The 16308-nt window shown below is 39.4% G+C and overlaps 1 long non-coding RNA gene across 1 annotated transcript in view; it reads left to right on the top strand.

The window, feature by feature from the left end:
- LOC137096724 (uncharacterized) overlaps positions 1 to 16308 on the top strand; it is a 103259-nt gene that overhangs the window by 38204 nt on the left and 48747 nt on the right. The window contains exon 2 of the long non-coding RNA XR_010909661.1: positions 10062 to 10198. This is a non-coding gene — a long non-coding RNA (uncharacterized lncRNA). The remainder of the gene's footprint in view (positions 1 to 10061; positions 10199 to 16308) is intronic.

Genomic DNA, 16308 nt, shown 5'->3' with positions numbered 1-16308 from the left:
CTGAAATATAGCCTAGAGCACTTGGTATTTATTGATGGTCTCCCATCCTAGATAAGATCTGGTATATTTATGATATTAGAAAGATAAAGGTTTTCTATACCTTGATCTGATTAATTAATTAAAATGGATGCTATAATTCACCAGGACAGTTACAGGCATATCCTAGAGTTATGCATTTCTGGTTGGTTCAGGAGCCCTATGTATTCAGTGCTTTAGGAAATACATGGAAAACATGAAAGTCCCCCAATCTGCACTTAAGAGTTGCAGCCGGTTTGTTCCCCTGTTTTTGGGAGGGACCTGAATTATGGCTACTCTCCACCCTCATGTCAGTGAACTCCAGTGTAAGTGGGGGGGGGGGGGGAATGGAGACTTTGGCTCTAACTCTTGTACTGGAGATTGCTCACATAAGGAAGTGGGAAGATCAACCACTTGCTTCCTGGTTGGTTGCATAGACATCTGTCAAGTATAGTGGTTCCCAACCTGTGGTGCGTGGAACAACAGTGGCCTGCAAGAAGTAGAATATGGTCTGTGGTTTCACTGTTACTACACCGTTGCAATGAGAGCAACTGGTCTCGCGAAACCCTCTTATACAGTAGTACCAAAGCTTATTAAATATGGTTTTCTGTGGGCGAGCAGATGGTGATTGCTGGATGGCATATTTTCTGTATTAGAAACTAGGGCTGATGAGGTCCATCCAATGCAATTTTCTGAATCAGCACCCCAAATAACCAAACCGAATCTAAAGTTTACCAAAAACAGATTTGTAACCCTTTTGGTACTAATGCCCTGAGACCACAGAGAGTGGTCTCAGGTCAAAGTGGTAACTGGTCAAGTGGTCCCTAGTCAAGTGGTCCCTGGTCAAAAAAAGGTTGGGAACCACTGATCTAGTAAGTGGAGAGTGATTCAGCATGGAGAGGCTGGTCCAGAAGCCACTATTTATTTGTTACATTGCTCTCTGTGTGTAGATAATCGAGACTATAATGAATACATTGCATAAACTTGTCAAATATAAAGATGATTAAGCAACACTATTGAAATAATACATGCCATAGAATGTCTAGTTTCTATGTATGGTTGTGAAAGCTGGACAGTGAAAGAAGTTGACAGAAGAAAACAAACTCATATGATGTGTTGCAGAAGGAGAATTCTTCAGATACTATGCACTGTCAAAAAAGAAAAGAAAAAAATAAGAAGAAATGGACCCCAGAGTAATTGAACAAATCAAGTCTTATATTTCACAAAAAGCCAACGTGACTAAACTATTGTACTTTGGACACATTATGAAACAACTGCAAAAGATAGCAGTGCACAATAAAATGGAAGGCAGTTGAAAAAAGGAACACCACATTAAAGATGAATGGAATTATCTATAAGCCATGGCTATAGGTTTGTTATACGTTTGTAATACTTAATTTGAAGGCAAGTAATATTTGAGTAATTTTAATCTTTAATGTTCCTTCAGGAATACATTCTTGCATCCATTTGAATTTTCAGAGTCATCTACAAAATTTTGTGTTATGTATTGGCAAGAAGTCAGCACAAATATGTTTATTGGGAATCAAAAATAAACTAAAACAATTTTTTTCATTAAATGAACAGCAGTATCTGGTTATAAAGCACAAGAAACTTTTCACTTGAAGGCTTAACAAGGAAAGACGTGTCAAAGTTTAAAACGAAAAGCTAATGCAACCAAATATAGGGTGAAGCAAATTACACCAGTATTTGTTATGATTCTCTCTCAGCCACCAGAGTATAAGTTGGATCATGTACAGAAATTAAAATGCTACCCCTCATAAATCATCTAGGATGCTGAATTTGTTACCAAGCATTAACTACTGAAAAGAGTGAATAGGAAAACCAGCCAATAAGGCATTAAAATGGTAAAGTAGTATATTGTTAGAAATTGATAGTTGTCCACAGGGAAATACATGCAACAGTTTCAAGGATCTTTGTTTTCCATTTATTTTCTTGGTAAAGAATTGGATATTCAAGTATTAATAAGATAAAAATCTTCATGGAGAGGGACTTAATTTTTTCAAATAATGATGAGTGGGAATGGTCATAAAAGATCTGCTTTTACTTATACAGTGGATCTTTGGTTTCTACTGGAGTTTAGGATCCCCTTGTAAATGCAAAAATCTGTAGATAGTCCAGTCTCATTATGTATAATGTTGTAGTAAAGTGATGTCTCTTTTTAAAAATTTCAAAATTAAGGTTTGCCTCATCAAAACTTTTTGTAATTTTGTGGATGGTTGAATCTGTGAATATGGAGGACCAGCTGTAGTGTATATTTAAGGAAGCTTGGTGGCTTTGCTAAACAGAATAAAATCTATAATTCTTCACAGACAAATGGTTTTGCCAAAGGCTGGCTGTGATCATTAAGTACAACAGCTTAGTCTATCTTGGTAGGAAATTTGAGCATGCTATTCAAACACATGGGCTTTGCTAGTTCCATGTGGAGTTAGATGTATTGTATCAATGGGAATTACCAATATATCAACTTTTAATTTAGCATTGTTATTTGGCCTTTTCTATTTTGGTTTAACAGCATTCAAACCAATAAATACTTCATTATTAGTTTGCAATTATATTTTATGTTTTGGAAGACATATTTAGATCCCTTGCTTCACATAGGCCATTTTGGATAGGTTTTTCTATTCTCTTCGTCCTCTGCCACCATGCAGTTTTTGGTGTTGTGTACTAATAGGTTAACAGGCATTGGACTTATACCCAGAGTGATCGTACCACCCATAATCTGGACCCTTCCTGTGTCTGATACTGTGACATTTCTGTGCCTACACAATGGATAGCAAAGGTGTAAGATTGAGACAGGCTCTAATCCTTGCAAGGAAGCATTGAATTGGTTACATCTGATTTGCTTTTGTTGTGAAGTATATGACTTTGGAGGAAGGTAACTTAAGATGAAAGGCAGCATATAACTGAAATAACTATGATAATGTGTATTGTAAGTAGAGGCACAACCATCTCTGACAAGATAATTACTACTCTGGCAGGCTCCATGTTTGATGACTTGCGAGCTTGGTTACCACAGTAGACAACCTGCAATATCAGAGTTGTCACCTCGGCAAAAAAAAAAAAAAAAGAATTAATGAATATTTAATGTCTCAGACCCTGCAATAGCTGAAAGTATTCTCAAACTCTTGAAGGTCAAAGTCTGAGTTTGTGAAATGCCACCGCCATAGAGTAAAACTTGGTGTTGTTTTACCTTATGTAATCTTTATTAATGCAATCTTTATAGATTTTGCCCTTCTCTAAAATAGCAGCATAAGAATGTAGATGGGGAAAGACAAACAGCTAACAATTCTTCAGAAGAACACCCCCATAATGTTTGTTTTTTCTATTGGCTTTTTGAATTCGTCTCAAATGTATAACCTCAATTAAGCATGAAATCACTGAAATTAGCTGTCAACTGAAATTGGTGTAGCTTCCAGAAATGTCATTATTGAACTGTTCCTCCTAACGATACCAGGAAATTCTAGGTTGAGACCAAGAAAGTTATTTTATCTCTTGTATCATTGTAAGCTTGTATATACAGTGGCATAGTAAAATGGTGTCCCTTATTTAAAATGGAAAATCAAAATTTTGTTTTTTGGAAAAAAAATAGGGGGAGGGGTATTTTCAATGGAAGAGATGAATGGCCATTTGTCAGGGGTACTTTGATTTTGCTTTTTCTGCATGGCAGGGGTTGGACTAGATAGCCCATGTGTTCTCTTCCAACTCTATTATTCTATTATTGATTTCTGTAAAATCATGTTTTGCACTAAAATCCCATTTTACCCTGTTGAGCAACTGTGTGGATAATTTTTGAAAGAAAAATGAGCAACAGGCCAGAGCTTGGAATGTTACATTTTTGGATTATAATAGCCAAATTACTCAGTCATGCTAGCTGTGAAATTGTGGCTGTCATAGTCCAAAAACCAACACTTCCAAGTTGTGTGCCACAAACTAACGAAAATTTACTTACACATCACTATCAATATGAACATCAAAATTGGATGTTGAGTTACACCAGTTGAAATGTTTGTCCATCTAGTTCAGAATAGCCTGCCCCAACTGACAGTGGTTTCCAGAATCTTTGGAAGCAATATCTTCTACTGTCTCTCACGTGAACCCTCTAGCACTTAGGTGAGAATTATGCCACTCTGCAGGTAATGTTGAGCTACAAGTTCCAGTTCTCTTTACTAACATGTCTAATGTAAGCAGGGGGTGCAAGATACTGATGTCCAGCAGTATTTAGAGGAACACATGAGTCCATCCCTGTTCTAACAAGATGGCAGCCATTGAATCTGGAACATCTTGCATGCAAACCCACATGCCTTATTACTAAGCTATGCCTCGTCTTATTAAGGGCATCAGATATTCTGACTTAAATATCTGAAGCCAAGGAATAAAAGCTGCACCTCATACATATTTATTAAATGCACTGACTGCTTTTTGGCATAACTCTATGTGGTTCCTCAAATTAATACTTTTAAAAAATACTCACCCTGCACCCTGAATCACAAAAATGTAAATTACTATGGTAAAAACCCCCCACATTTTCTTTGTTTTAAACCACCAGTGAATTTTTAAAAGCACTTTCTGCAAATAAAATGACTTCAAAAGAAGGGCTCAAACAAGCAAAGATTTCAACCACTTTCAAGAAAGTTGTATTGTTGGTGGAGGCACCTTTGGATGAAGCTACCGTATATATGAGAGAATTTTGCACACAAATTAGGATAGGTAAAGGTATAGGTTTCCAGGGGATGGGGGTGCTCATCTCCACTTCTAAGCTGAAGAACCAGCATTGTCCTCCTAGGTCATGTAGCCAGCATGACCTTTCTGCGAAAATGGTACCTACTGATCTTCTTGCATTTGCATGTTTTCAAATTGCTAGGTTAATTGATGTAATTGTTTTTAAGAGTTTTAATTCCATTTTTAATGTAGATTTTTAAATCAATTGTATGTTTTCAAGGCATCAAATTGTTGCCGGTATGTGAAGCCGATCTGAGTCCCCCTAGGGCTTGAGAAGGGCGGGATACAAATACAGTAAATAAATACATAAATATTTAGGTTGGTATAAGCTGGGGCTAACAACAGGAGCTCACCTTACATCAGCAAGTTCAACAGCTCAGCAGTTTATTCCACTGCGTCACTGCTACCCCTCTCAAATTAGGATATCTAGGGAGAATTCTTTATGGCATTTGAACTTCAGATTCTATGGACTTTAAATGTCAAACCCCCTGAGGTGGAGGGGGGGGGGCACTAGTTAAAATGCAGTGGAACCTCTATGTAAGAGTGTCCTTGCCAAGAAACCCTAATGATAGATTCTCTTCAATATTGTCATAAGTCAGAAATGACCTGAATGATTTGGGACAAAATTTTAAAGGCAAGGAAAAAAGTTATCTCGCTTATTTATAACACCCTTCTGACGTGGTCAACAGAAACTGAACAAGTTAAACCATGTATGATAAAGTGGGCACAAAATATAAGAAGATCTATTCAATTCAAGGAGTGGGAACAGATGTGGAACAAGAAACTGAAATATGTTTATGCAACTGACTTAAAGGAAAATTGGATAAAAATGTTCCACAGATGGTATACCACTCCTAAGAAATTATCTCTGATAAATAAGAATTCTTCGGACAAATGTTGGAAAGGTTGCCAACAGACAGGTACCTTTTATCATATGTGGTGGACATGTAAAGAAGTAGTGAAATATTGGTCTATGGTTCACGAAGAGTTACAAAAAATTTTAAAAAGAAGTTTTAAGAAGAAACCCGAGTATTACTTATTGGGATTTACTGACTCTGAAATACAATTACAAGAGAATGAGGACAAACTTTTTACTTATATGACAACAGCAGCGAGAATTGAACTAGCAAAAGTTTGGAAACAAAATAATATACCAACTAAGGATGATTGGTTGGGGAAAATTAGAGAAATAAGGGAGATGGACGAGTTGACTTTTTATTTGAAAAAAAATACCGGAAACCCGATAAAGAAGACGGATTGGACATTTTTTGTTAAATACGAGGAAGAAGAGAAAAGGTAAAAAAGAGACAAAGTTTAGAAGAATAACAGAAACAGTTTTGGAAATACAACACCTGACGAAGAGATGGAAGTCAAACTTTTTTATATTTTTTCCTTTTTTTTCTCTTTTTTTTTAAAATATGGATTTTTGTAGTTTTGTAGTTTTGTATTTTTGTAGTATTCTTTTTTATACTCTCATTCTTCCTTTCCTACTGTTCTATCTTCTTCAAATGTTCTCACTCTTTCGTTGTATTATATAAATACTTTAATAAAAATTACTTTAAAAAAAAAAGAAGAAATGACCTGAATGCACACAACACAGGTGGATGGGCAGATTTTTATTTTTTCTATCTTCATAAATTCCTTAACAGTACCCTCAACTCACTTCTGACATGATAAATAAAGAACTTCCTTTGGATGCTGGAATCCCTTGTTATTATTTCAAAAATACATGTAAAAATCGGATTCACAATCTGGTTCCAGGCTTTATCATTTTTGTCTATGCAATATCATGGAAAATTAAAAAGATTTGCAGCACACCCAAATATCTGGGAGTCACTCTGGACCATATCCTGACCTCTACAAGAAGCACTGCTTGAATATCAAGCAAAAAGTGGGCGCTAGAAATAATATCATACGAAAGCTGATTGGCACAACCTGGGGATCACAACCAGATACAGTGAAGACATCTGCCCTTGCGCTGTGCTACTCTGCTGCTGAGTATGCATGCCCAGTGTGGAACACATCTCACCACACTATAACAGTGGATGTGGCTCTTAATGAGACATGCCGCATTATCACGGGGTGTCTGCGCCCTACACCCCATAAGAAAATTAAAATGACTTTCTGATCTTTTGTCTTACCTAGAATTGTATTGTTAAAATTACTGGTTTTAATCTTCCAGAAATTGTATTCTACACCCCCCAGCTACCAGTATTTCTGGCTGGTTTATAAAAATACTATCCTATAATCTATTATAATGGTTAACCACAAGGTGGTGCACACTTTCTGTTCTAAAGGTCAGTAGTAGGCCTGGGTAACAACAGAAAATTTTGTTTCTAAAATCGATTCGTTTTTTGGGGTTTTTTGCGTTTCGATATTTAAAAGAATTCCGATTTTTTTTTTAAAAAAAGTTCGATATTTACGAAATTTCGTAAATGGTAAAAAAATTACAAAACAATAACAAAACAATAACGAATCGCTAGGTTCTTGTGGGTTTTTTCAGGCTATAGAGCCATGTTCTAGAGGCATTTCTCCTGACGTTTCGCCTGCATCTATGGCAAGCATCCTCAGAGGTTGAGAAGGTCTGTTGGAAGTAGGAAAAATGGGTTTTTATATCTGTGGAATGGCTGGGGTGGGGCAAGGAGCTCTTCCCTGCTGCAGTTAGGTGTGAATGTTTAGCTGATCACCTTCATTAGCATTTGAAGGCCTTCCTGAGTCTGGGAAAATCTGTTGCTGGGAGGTGTTAATCTGTGCCTGGTTTTTTCCTCTCTGTTGTTTAGCTGTTATAATTTTAGAGTTTTTTAATACTGGTAGCCAGATTTTGTTCATTTTCATGGTCTCTTCCTTTCTGTTGAAATTGTCCACATGCTTGTGGATTTCAATGGCTTCTCTGTGTAGTCTGACATGGTGGTTGTTGGTGTGGTCCAGCATTTCTGTGTTCTCAAATAATATGCTGTGTCCAGGCTGGTTCATCAGGTGCTCTGCTATGGCTGACTTCTCTGGTTGAAGTAGTCTGCAGTGCCTTTCATGTTCCTTGATGCGTGTCTGGGCGCTGCGTTTGGTGGTCCCTATGTAGACTTGTCCACAGCTGCATGGTATACGGTAGACTCCTGCAGAGGTCCAGACACGCATCAAGGAACACAGCCTGGACACAGCATATTATTTGAGAACACAGAAATGCTGGACCACACCAACAACCACCATGTCAGACTACACAGAGAAGCCATTGAAATCCACAAGCATGTGGACAATTTCAACAGAAAGGAAGAGACCATGAAAATGAACAAAATCTGGCTACCAGTATTAAAAAACTCTAAAATTATAACAGCTAAACAACAGAGAGGAAAAAACCAGGCACAGATTAACACCTCCCAGCAACAGATTTTCCCAGACTCAGGAAGGCCTTCAAATGCTAATGAAGGTGATCAGCTAAACATTCACACCTAACTGCAGCAGGGAAGAGCTCCTTGCCCTACCCCAGCCATTCCACAGATATAAAAACCCATTTTTCCTACTTCCAACAGACCTTCTCAACCTCTGAGGATGCTTGCCATAGATGCAGGCGAAACGTCAGGAGAAATGCCTCTAGAACATGGCTCTATAGCCCGAAAAAAAGTGATTCCAGCCATGAAAGCCTTCGACAATACAATAACGAATCGATTCGTTAATGGCGGACGCGACCGCGCAATACGCTAAAAAACCTCCAAATAGGACAGGGGGAACTTCTGAAGCTTCCCTCTCCCTCTGTTGTTGACTGCTGGTGTGATATTATATATTTTTTTCACTAATTAAACAAAAAACAACTATAAAACTTGCCCCAGACATGCGGAAATAATAACGAAACGACCTCAAACCAATAACGAAACGAATACATAACGAAATACAAAGCATTTACGAAACGAATTGAAAAATTCATTTCGTTTTTAAGTTGCTCCAGAATGGTTCGTTATCGCTTCGTTAACAAAAAAAAATAACAAATTTTTAACGAATTACGAATTAATGAAACGAAACCGCCTAGCCCTAGTCAGTAGACTTTAGTTTTACCCCCAAATAATTATCTGCTCTTCTCCTACAGGACAAGGTAGCTATTTGGGTTTTGTTTTGTTTTTTGCTATGGAATTTTTTTTTTGAAATTCATTTATTAGAGATGATTTAGGGGTTTTTTTTGTTTTTTGTTTTTTTACTTTTCATTTTATAGATAGGCAAGCTGAGGAAGTCTGTACCTGTAAATACGTCATCGTCATGCCTAAATTTGCTGTTGAGCCTGGGCTCTGCATAATAAACATTGTTTCTTCTCATGGAGAGGCTTCCGAAGAGATAGAACAACAGGAGCCTAAGGCCCCATCTACACTGCCATGAAAACTCCAGATTATCTACTCAGAACTGGATTATATGGTAGTGTAGACTCATATAATCCAGTTCAAAGAAGATAATGTGGATTTTCTGTTTTCTTAATCTGGATTATATGGCAGTGTAGAAGGGGTCTGAGTCTGTTAGAGTTTGGTATAGTATCTGGCATATTCACTGTTAATTGTAAAGTCAGGAGTGACAAACAGAACCTAAATTCTGAGTAAATCACAGAGTAACTAATGAAAGGAACCTGTAAGCAATAAAGAATAGGCTGCAGTTGGAATGATGTAATGCAGCAGGTGATTGGTTAAAGGGAATATAAATTAAGCAAGCAACCACAGCATGTGGGCTTCTCAAGGGTTGTGGAGTGTTTTGGGTTTCCCAATAATAGAGGTTTTGGTGTGTGAAGGAGTTTGATTTGATTCTGTGAACCAGTGTATCAAATACTGCTTTATAACTGGACACACAGTGAAAGAGAATACTGTAAGTAGAAGGACTAGAGACTGTATATATTGTATAAACTGTATATATTTTGGATTATGGAACTGTAAAGAGACAAAAGCCTTCCTGGTGGGAAAGAAGATAAAGTCTGCTATTTGTTTAATGTTTATCCTCCAGAGTTACTACGATTATCAGAACTCACTTCCACAGCTGAGCCTGAAGTTTGATGAAGTATTTAAAGGCTAGAAAATTCTGGCTTAAACTGGCCAGTAGTCTGGGTTCCTCTGGGGATTCTCATCAACTTGACCCTCCAGGCTAGTTGTTTTCATCTTGCTACTATGACTCAACTTGCTGCATTCAGATACAACTGTAGCATCATTATCATAATAATTATAAAAGGCTACTTTTGATTTTCTAGGAGATAAGTCTTTGTCCTTTGTCTCTGCATTCTCTCTGTTTAGAGCTTCAGCTTCTTTGCCTTTTGTCTTTTCAGAGTTTTTATTTTTGCTTTTCAGGAACTCAAGTTCCTCAAATTTAAAGACCCTTGGCAATGCCTTCTACTTCCTTTGCCCTCTGAGGACCTTCATGCAACTCATCATTCAACAGTTCCATCTGAGAATCGCTGCCAAATGCAGCACTAGACAGACCTGTGGTGCGTTTCTTTCTCTTTGTCACATGCCTATCCAATGCTTCCACACTGTCATTGCATGGTCTTGTAATCTTGTTCTGCTATGTGGTAGAACTGTTACTGAGGGCAGACAGTGAGCAGCTCCGGGAACTTTGTGCTGAACTGGAAAGGTTGTCTCCAAAACATGCAGTCAAGCTAAGTGTTGAAGTGCCATCTACCTCGCTTAACTTTTGACCATCTTTTTCATTGGTTGCCAATCCAGGATAAGAAGAAGAAGGCTTCTCCACAACAGGGGTGACCTTATTTTGATGACACTCAACCAAACTAGGTACTGGTATACCTGAGAGAGGCATTTATACACCTTTAAATTTGCCCATTTCTATGCCTCTCCCATTTTCACTGTCTTCATGTACATGAGAGAGCAAAATTATCAAAGGTTTGGAGGCAACTACAGCAGCCAGTATTCCCAGGCAGTTCCCTTTCCAAGTACTAACCAGTCCTGACCCTGCTTAGTTTCTGAGATCAGACGATCAGATGTCTTCATGGTGGTATGGCCGTAGCTAGAGAAGAGGTTGCCCACAATGTTGTTATCAGCCCTATGGTGTTCTGCATCATTCAGTAAAAAAGAACAGGATGTATTCTCAGGTCTGTTCAGCACCTTGAGAGTAGCTTGCAGTTCTATATATTTTATCATGAAGGATATCTTCTAGTGCGGGCAAGCATTTTTAAAGTAATACACTTCCACTTCTTTCTGCAGCTGCATCTTTTCATTAACCAGTCTTTGAGCAGTTAACTTTGCAGCATTTAAAGCCAAGGCTAGGGCTTTGTTATTCTGTTTTAGGGTAACTTTAAAGATTGAGCTTTTCCTTACCTCCATTCATGGAGGACAGGGTGGATGTCTCCAAAAGTGAGATTTTGCTGAGAATTCAGCAAATTCCAGTCTATTTCAATGGGTCTTCCTCAGGCATGGTCCAAGTTCATCTCTCCCTACCTCCAGGTGTTTTGGGCTTCAACATCCCTCTATTTGTTGATAGTAACACTAAACAGAGCAGGCAGTCTCAGTAAAATGACAATATATTATATGGACTGTTGTGCGGGTCCCAATCCAGAATAAGCCAGTTGTGTGTTATCTATCTAAAAAGCAGATGAAATTAAATTGTTGATGTGTTCTTTGTCTATGTTCCAGTGTATGCCTTCTATTTTACTACTGTAAACTGCTCCGATGATCATAACTGTTTTATCACATTTATTGACCTATTAACTATATACACGGGACATTTTAATTTAATAGCCGTATAAAAAGGCATTAAATGTTACAATTTGTATGATGAAACATTTCATATCACCCTTCCCATTGCTAGCCAGACTTAAGAGTCTCCACCAAATCATATCAAAAATGTTCTTAATTGTTTCCTGCACCAGCTAATATAGCTTTGTTTTTAAAAGAAGAGTAAAACATTCAGGAGAAAGCTGGTGTGGGTATTGAACAAGGACTCTGCAGACTAAGGTTCAAAACTCTGCTTGGCCATTGATGCATCTGCACTATACAGTTTGATACCACTTTAACTGCCCTTGCTCCTGGAATGTGAAGCTTGATGAGTCACCAGCAAGCACTCTTTGACAGAATTTGCTAAATGTCTTGTAGAACCTTATAATAAAAATATAATTTAAAACAATTGTAGACCACCCTACATCCCCAAAGGGACTCTGGACGGTTCCTAACACATATGGCAAACATTCAGTGCCAAAAATGGAAAACATACAAACAAATTACATCAAGACAGACCATATTAAACAATATAAAATCAACTTAACTTTAAGCTTAATAACAGACAAAATAATTTAAATGACCCATAAAAATATAATGCTTAATATAAATTTGACACTGAATAAAAACATCAAAGAACAATTGCTAAAATATTATAAAAAAGATGATGTGATGTGCAGCAACCAACAGGCTGAAGTTAGTTCCAGTCTCTAGATAACATTTAACATATCTAGGCAGTGAAGTCAGGGGTGTTAGTCTTCCTCCTCTCCATATGCCAGAGTGCATAGATGGGTTTTAGCAGTTTCTTAAAAGTGAGGAGAGAGGGAGCAGTTCTGAATTCTTCTGGAAGTTCCAAAGGCAGGGCATGATCACGGAGAAGGCCCCATCTCTCGTTTCCACCAGCCGTGCTTGCGATGAGGATGAGACCAAGAGCAGGGCCGCCTCTGTGGATTGCAAAGCTCAGTTTGTATATGGAGATGCAATTCTGAGTCTGGGCCCGAACAATTTAGGGCTTCATAGGTAATGACCAGCATTTTGTATTTAGCTTGGAAGCAGATCGGCAGCCAGTGGAGCTGCTGCAACATGGGAGTCATCCTCTCATGGTACAGTGCTCTGGTTAACAATCTGGCCTCTGATCTCTGCACTAACTGCACTTCCAAACTATCTTCAAAGGCAGCCCCACATAGAGAGCATTGCAGTAGTCCAGATGGAAAGTAGCCAGGGCATGGACTACCATGGCCAGATCTGGCGTCTCAAGGTATGGGCGCAGCTGGCGGATTTGATTCCAGGATTCCATAGCATTGGGCCATAACAGTTAAAATACTGTTGAATAGTATTAATTCTTCAGTGTTGATGTGTCCCTAATGGGTGACCTTGGACAAATCACACTCTTGCAGTCTCAGCGGAAGGGAGTAGCAAACCCCCTATGAACTGATCTTGTCAAGAAAAGCTCATGAAAGATTCTCTTTAGGATTGCAATATGTCATATGTTATTTGACAGTAGCAACAAACACACAGATCCTTTTGCTAAATGGCCTAACTGTCCACTGCTGGCCATAGCAACACCTGCACGAGGTGTATGTGTAGTTTTGCTTCTATATTTTTGCAATAGATGTGGTGGTATATAACGATGAAATCACAGCTGATGATCTTAAACTGTTCTTTATTAAACAGTCATTATGCTCATTTATGAAACAGTTTAATGTGTATTCTCTGCTGAGTATCTCTGCCAATGAACACTTAACCTTTTCTGAGAATCTTTCTTAGTATTTTCCTACTGAAATCCTTTTGTGCTCCTTTCTGTGACGTGGAAATGGTGTCCTATCCTGTTCCCTGTACAATGAATTGAGAGGTGGTGTCTGAAGAAACTTAGAATGTCTACCTTTATATTGGCAACAGTTTTTGTCCAAGAAAATATAGACAGATACACATATCTTTGAACATTGGCATCACGATTGTATGGTGAATGTATTGAGATTCATGTTTCCAAATATGCTCTAAACAATTAGGAAAGTAAAAGATTGTAGTCTAAGGTTTTGAATAGATTTAGATGAGTTTATTTGTACTAAAGACATTTTATTCCACTTTTCATCATAAGAACAACTTTCAAAGAAGGTTGGAATTAAATCTCCATTTTTTTATTGATTGTGTTAAACCATTTTGAAGAATGTATGTACAAATACTTTCATAGTTCTCTTGTGGAAATCTATAGTGAAAACAAAATAAAAAAATTCCCCACACATCCCTCTTTATTTATTTTATTTATACTGTACTTTTGTTCAATATAACTAACTATACCCATTGACATATGGATGAATTTAATCATAAGATCAAAACACAAAGGTAGTAATAGTAAATTAAACTAGAATATATTATTTCAAAACTCAAAAGAGATAATAATTTTTGCAAAAAATTCCTGCCTAGTAGTAGTAAGTGGTTACTTTTTTTGAGCCACCCTCCTAATTAATAGTATGGAAAGGATGGGTAGAAAATATTTTCTCCTTCTCCGCCTCCATGGCCCCCACAGCCTCGCAGTGGGAGTACATCAACGGCCTAACTGCCCACTGCCGGCCATAGTAACATCTGCGCGGGGCCATAGCAACACCTCTTTGGCCCTGCTGCCTTACAACTGGGCAGGGCACCTCCATAGCGACACAGCTTCGTGCTGAGAGTACTTCAATGGCTCAACTGCCCACTGCCACCCATAGGAACAACTGCGTGGGGCCATAGCAACACCTCTTTGGCCCTGCTGCCTTGCAACTCCCCGGCAGAGCACCTCCATAGCCACACAGCCTTGTGCTGAGAATACTTCAACGCCCTAACTGCCCACTGTTGACCATAGCAACACCTCTTTGGCCTTAAAACTCCTGGGCAGGGTGCCTCCATGGCCACCGAGTCTCGCAGTGAGAGTACGTTAATGGCCTAACTGTCCACTGCCGGCCATAGCAACACCTGCACGTGGCCATAGCAATACCTCTTTGGCCCTGCTGCCTTACAACTCCTGGGCAGGGCACCTCCATGGCCACACAGCTTCGTGCTGAGAGTACTTCAACAGCCTAAGTGCCCACTGCCGGCCATAGCAACATCTGTGCGGGGCCATAGCCACACCTCTTTGGCCCTGCTGCCTTACAACTCCCGGGCAGGGTGCCTCCATGGCCCCCACAGCTTTGTGCTGAGAGTCCTTCAACGGCCCAATTGCCCACTGCCACCCATGTGAACAGCTGCGTGGAACCATAGCAACACCTTTTTGGCCCTGCTGCCTTACAACTCCTGGGTAGGGCGCCCCCATGGCCCCTACAGCCTTGCGGTGAGAGTACTTAAATGGCCTAGCTGCCCACTGTCGACCATAGCAACACCTGCACAGGGCCATAGCAACACCTCTTTGGCCCTTCTGCCTTACAACTGGGCAGGGCACTTCCATGGCCACATAGCTTTGTGCTGAGAGTTTTTCAACAGCCTAAGCGCCCACTGCCGGCCATAGCAGTTGGCCGCTACATAGCAGTTTTAAGGCCCTGCTGCCTTACAACTCCTGGGCAGGGTGACTCCATGGTCCCTACATCTTCGCAGTGAGAGTACTTCAATGGCCTAACTGCCCACTGCCGGCCATAGCAACACCTCTTTGGCCCTGCTGCCTTACAACTCCTGGGCAGGTCGCCTCCATGGTCACACAGCCTCGCAGTGAGAGTACTTCAACAGCCTAGTTGCCCAGTCATAGCAACACCTATTGAATGATTCTTTGTGTCTTAATTGTATTACATCAAGTCCAGAATGAAGTCCAAGGAAAATAGTGCACAAATCTGAAACAATTACATCTTGTAAGCCGCTCTGAGTCCCCTTCGGGGTGAGAAGGGCGGCATATCAATGTAGTAAAGAAATAACAAATAAATAAACTCCATTAGCTATCCCCAGCTCACTCAAAAAGAACAGTTGGCCTCCTCTAACTGCCATTCTTGACTCCGCTCATTTGCATCTGGCCAGTCAGGCCACTCCTATGCAAATAGCTCCTCCCCCGGCTCTTCTGCTCGATGAGAGCCACAAAATGGCTGTCTAACTTCCTGATTCTACAAAATGGCTGCTCACACACCAACCCTTCAAGGTTGGTCACATACCAATTTTCCCAGGTAACTCAGATCTGTTACAGGGTGATGGGAGTGTTCATCTCAAAATGTGGTTTCCCTTTAGTTAGCTGTAATGATGCTGTGCTGTCAGTCTGCTTTGGTGACTGTTCAGTTATTATTTTTCTACCACGGTCTGCTGTGCATTATGGAGACACTGTCCTTACACATGGTTTAGCCCAAAGCGCACCCTTCTTTCTACATCTGCGAAGAGTTTAACATTGTGCATTAGAATGACATCACATCTTCTTTCAATCTTTGTCTCCTTGCAGTCATCTTCTATTTTTGGAAAGAGAGTCAAAGCTGGTCAGTCCTTTATTGATGTGACTCACAAGGTTCCCTAGCCTTAATGCCACTGTGGCATCAACACATTCTGATATCACACAGAGAATCTAATTGGGAAGAAATGTGATCTGTGTTTCTCTCTGTGTGTTAAATCTGAGTAAGTAATCTGTTACCCATGGAAACCAAGAGCTTTTGCCAGGAGGCTAAGAACACTGTAAAGAATAAAGTCAACAGAGATACTGAGGGGAAATGCACGCAGCGCAGTCAGACAGCAAATTCAGAAATAACTAACATGACCTCTTTTGTACCACTGAAATAGCTTTGTCAGAAAAGCATGTCATGTGCACAGAAATGGCTCACAACAGCCAAGAATTAATAGCATTTCCTTTGGTAATGGATTTAAGCAGTAGCTGTATGACGTTTCTTCAGTTACTTGTCGTAGTTAATTTGGATCTGTATTGAATCCT

This window comes from Anolis sagrei, chromosome 3 (genome assembly GCF_037176765.1).
Source record: "Anolis sagrei isolate rAnoSag1 chromosome 3, rAnoSag1.mat, whole genome shotgun sequence".
Lineage (NCBI taxonomy): Eukaryota > Metazoa > Chordata > Lepidosauria > Squamata > Dactyloidae > Anolis > Anolis sagrei.
Note: the sequence above shows the minus strand (reverse complement) of the source record. Positions and strands in the feature narration are given on the sequence as shown.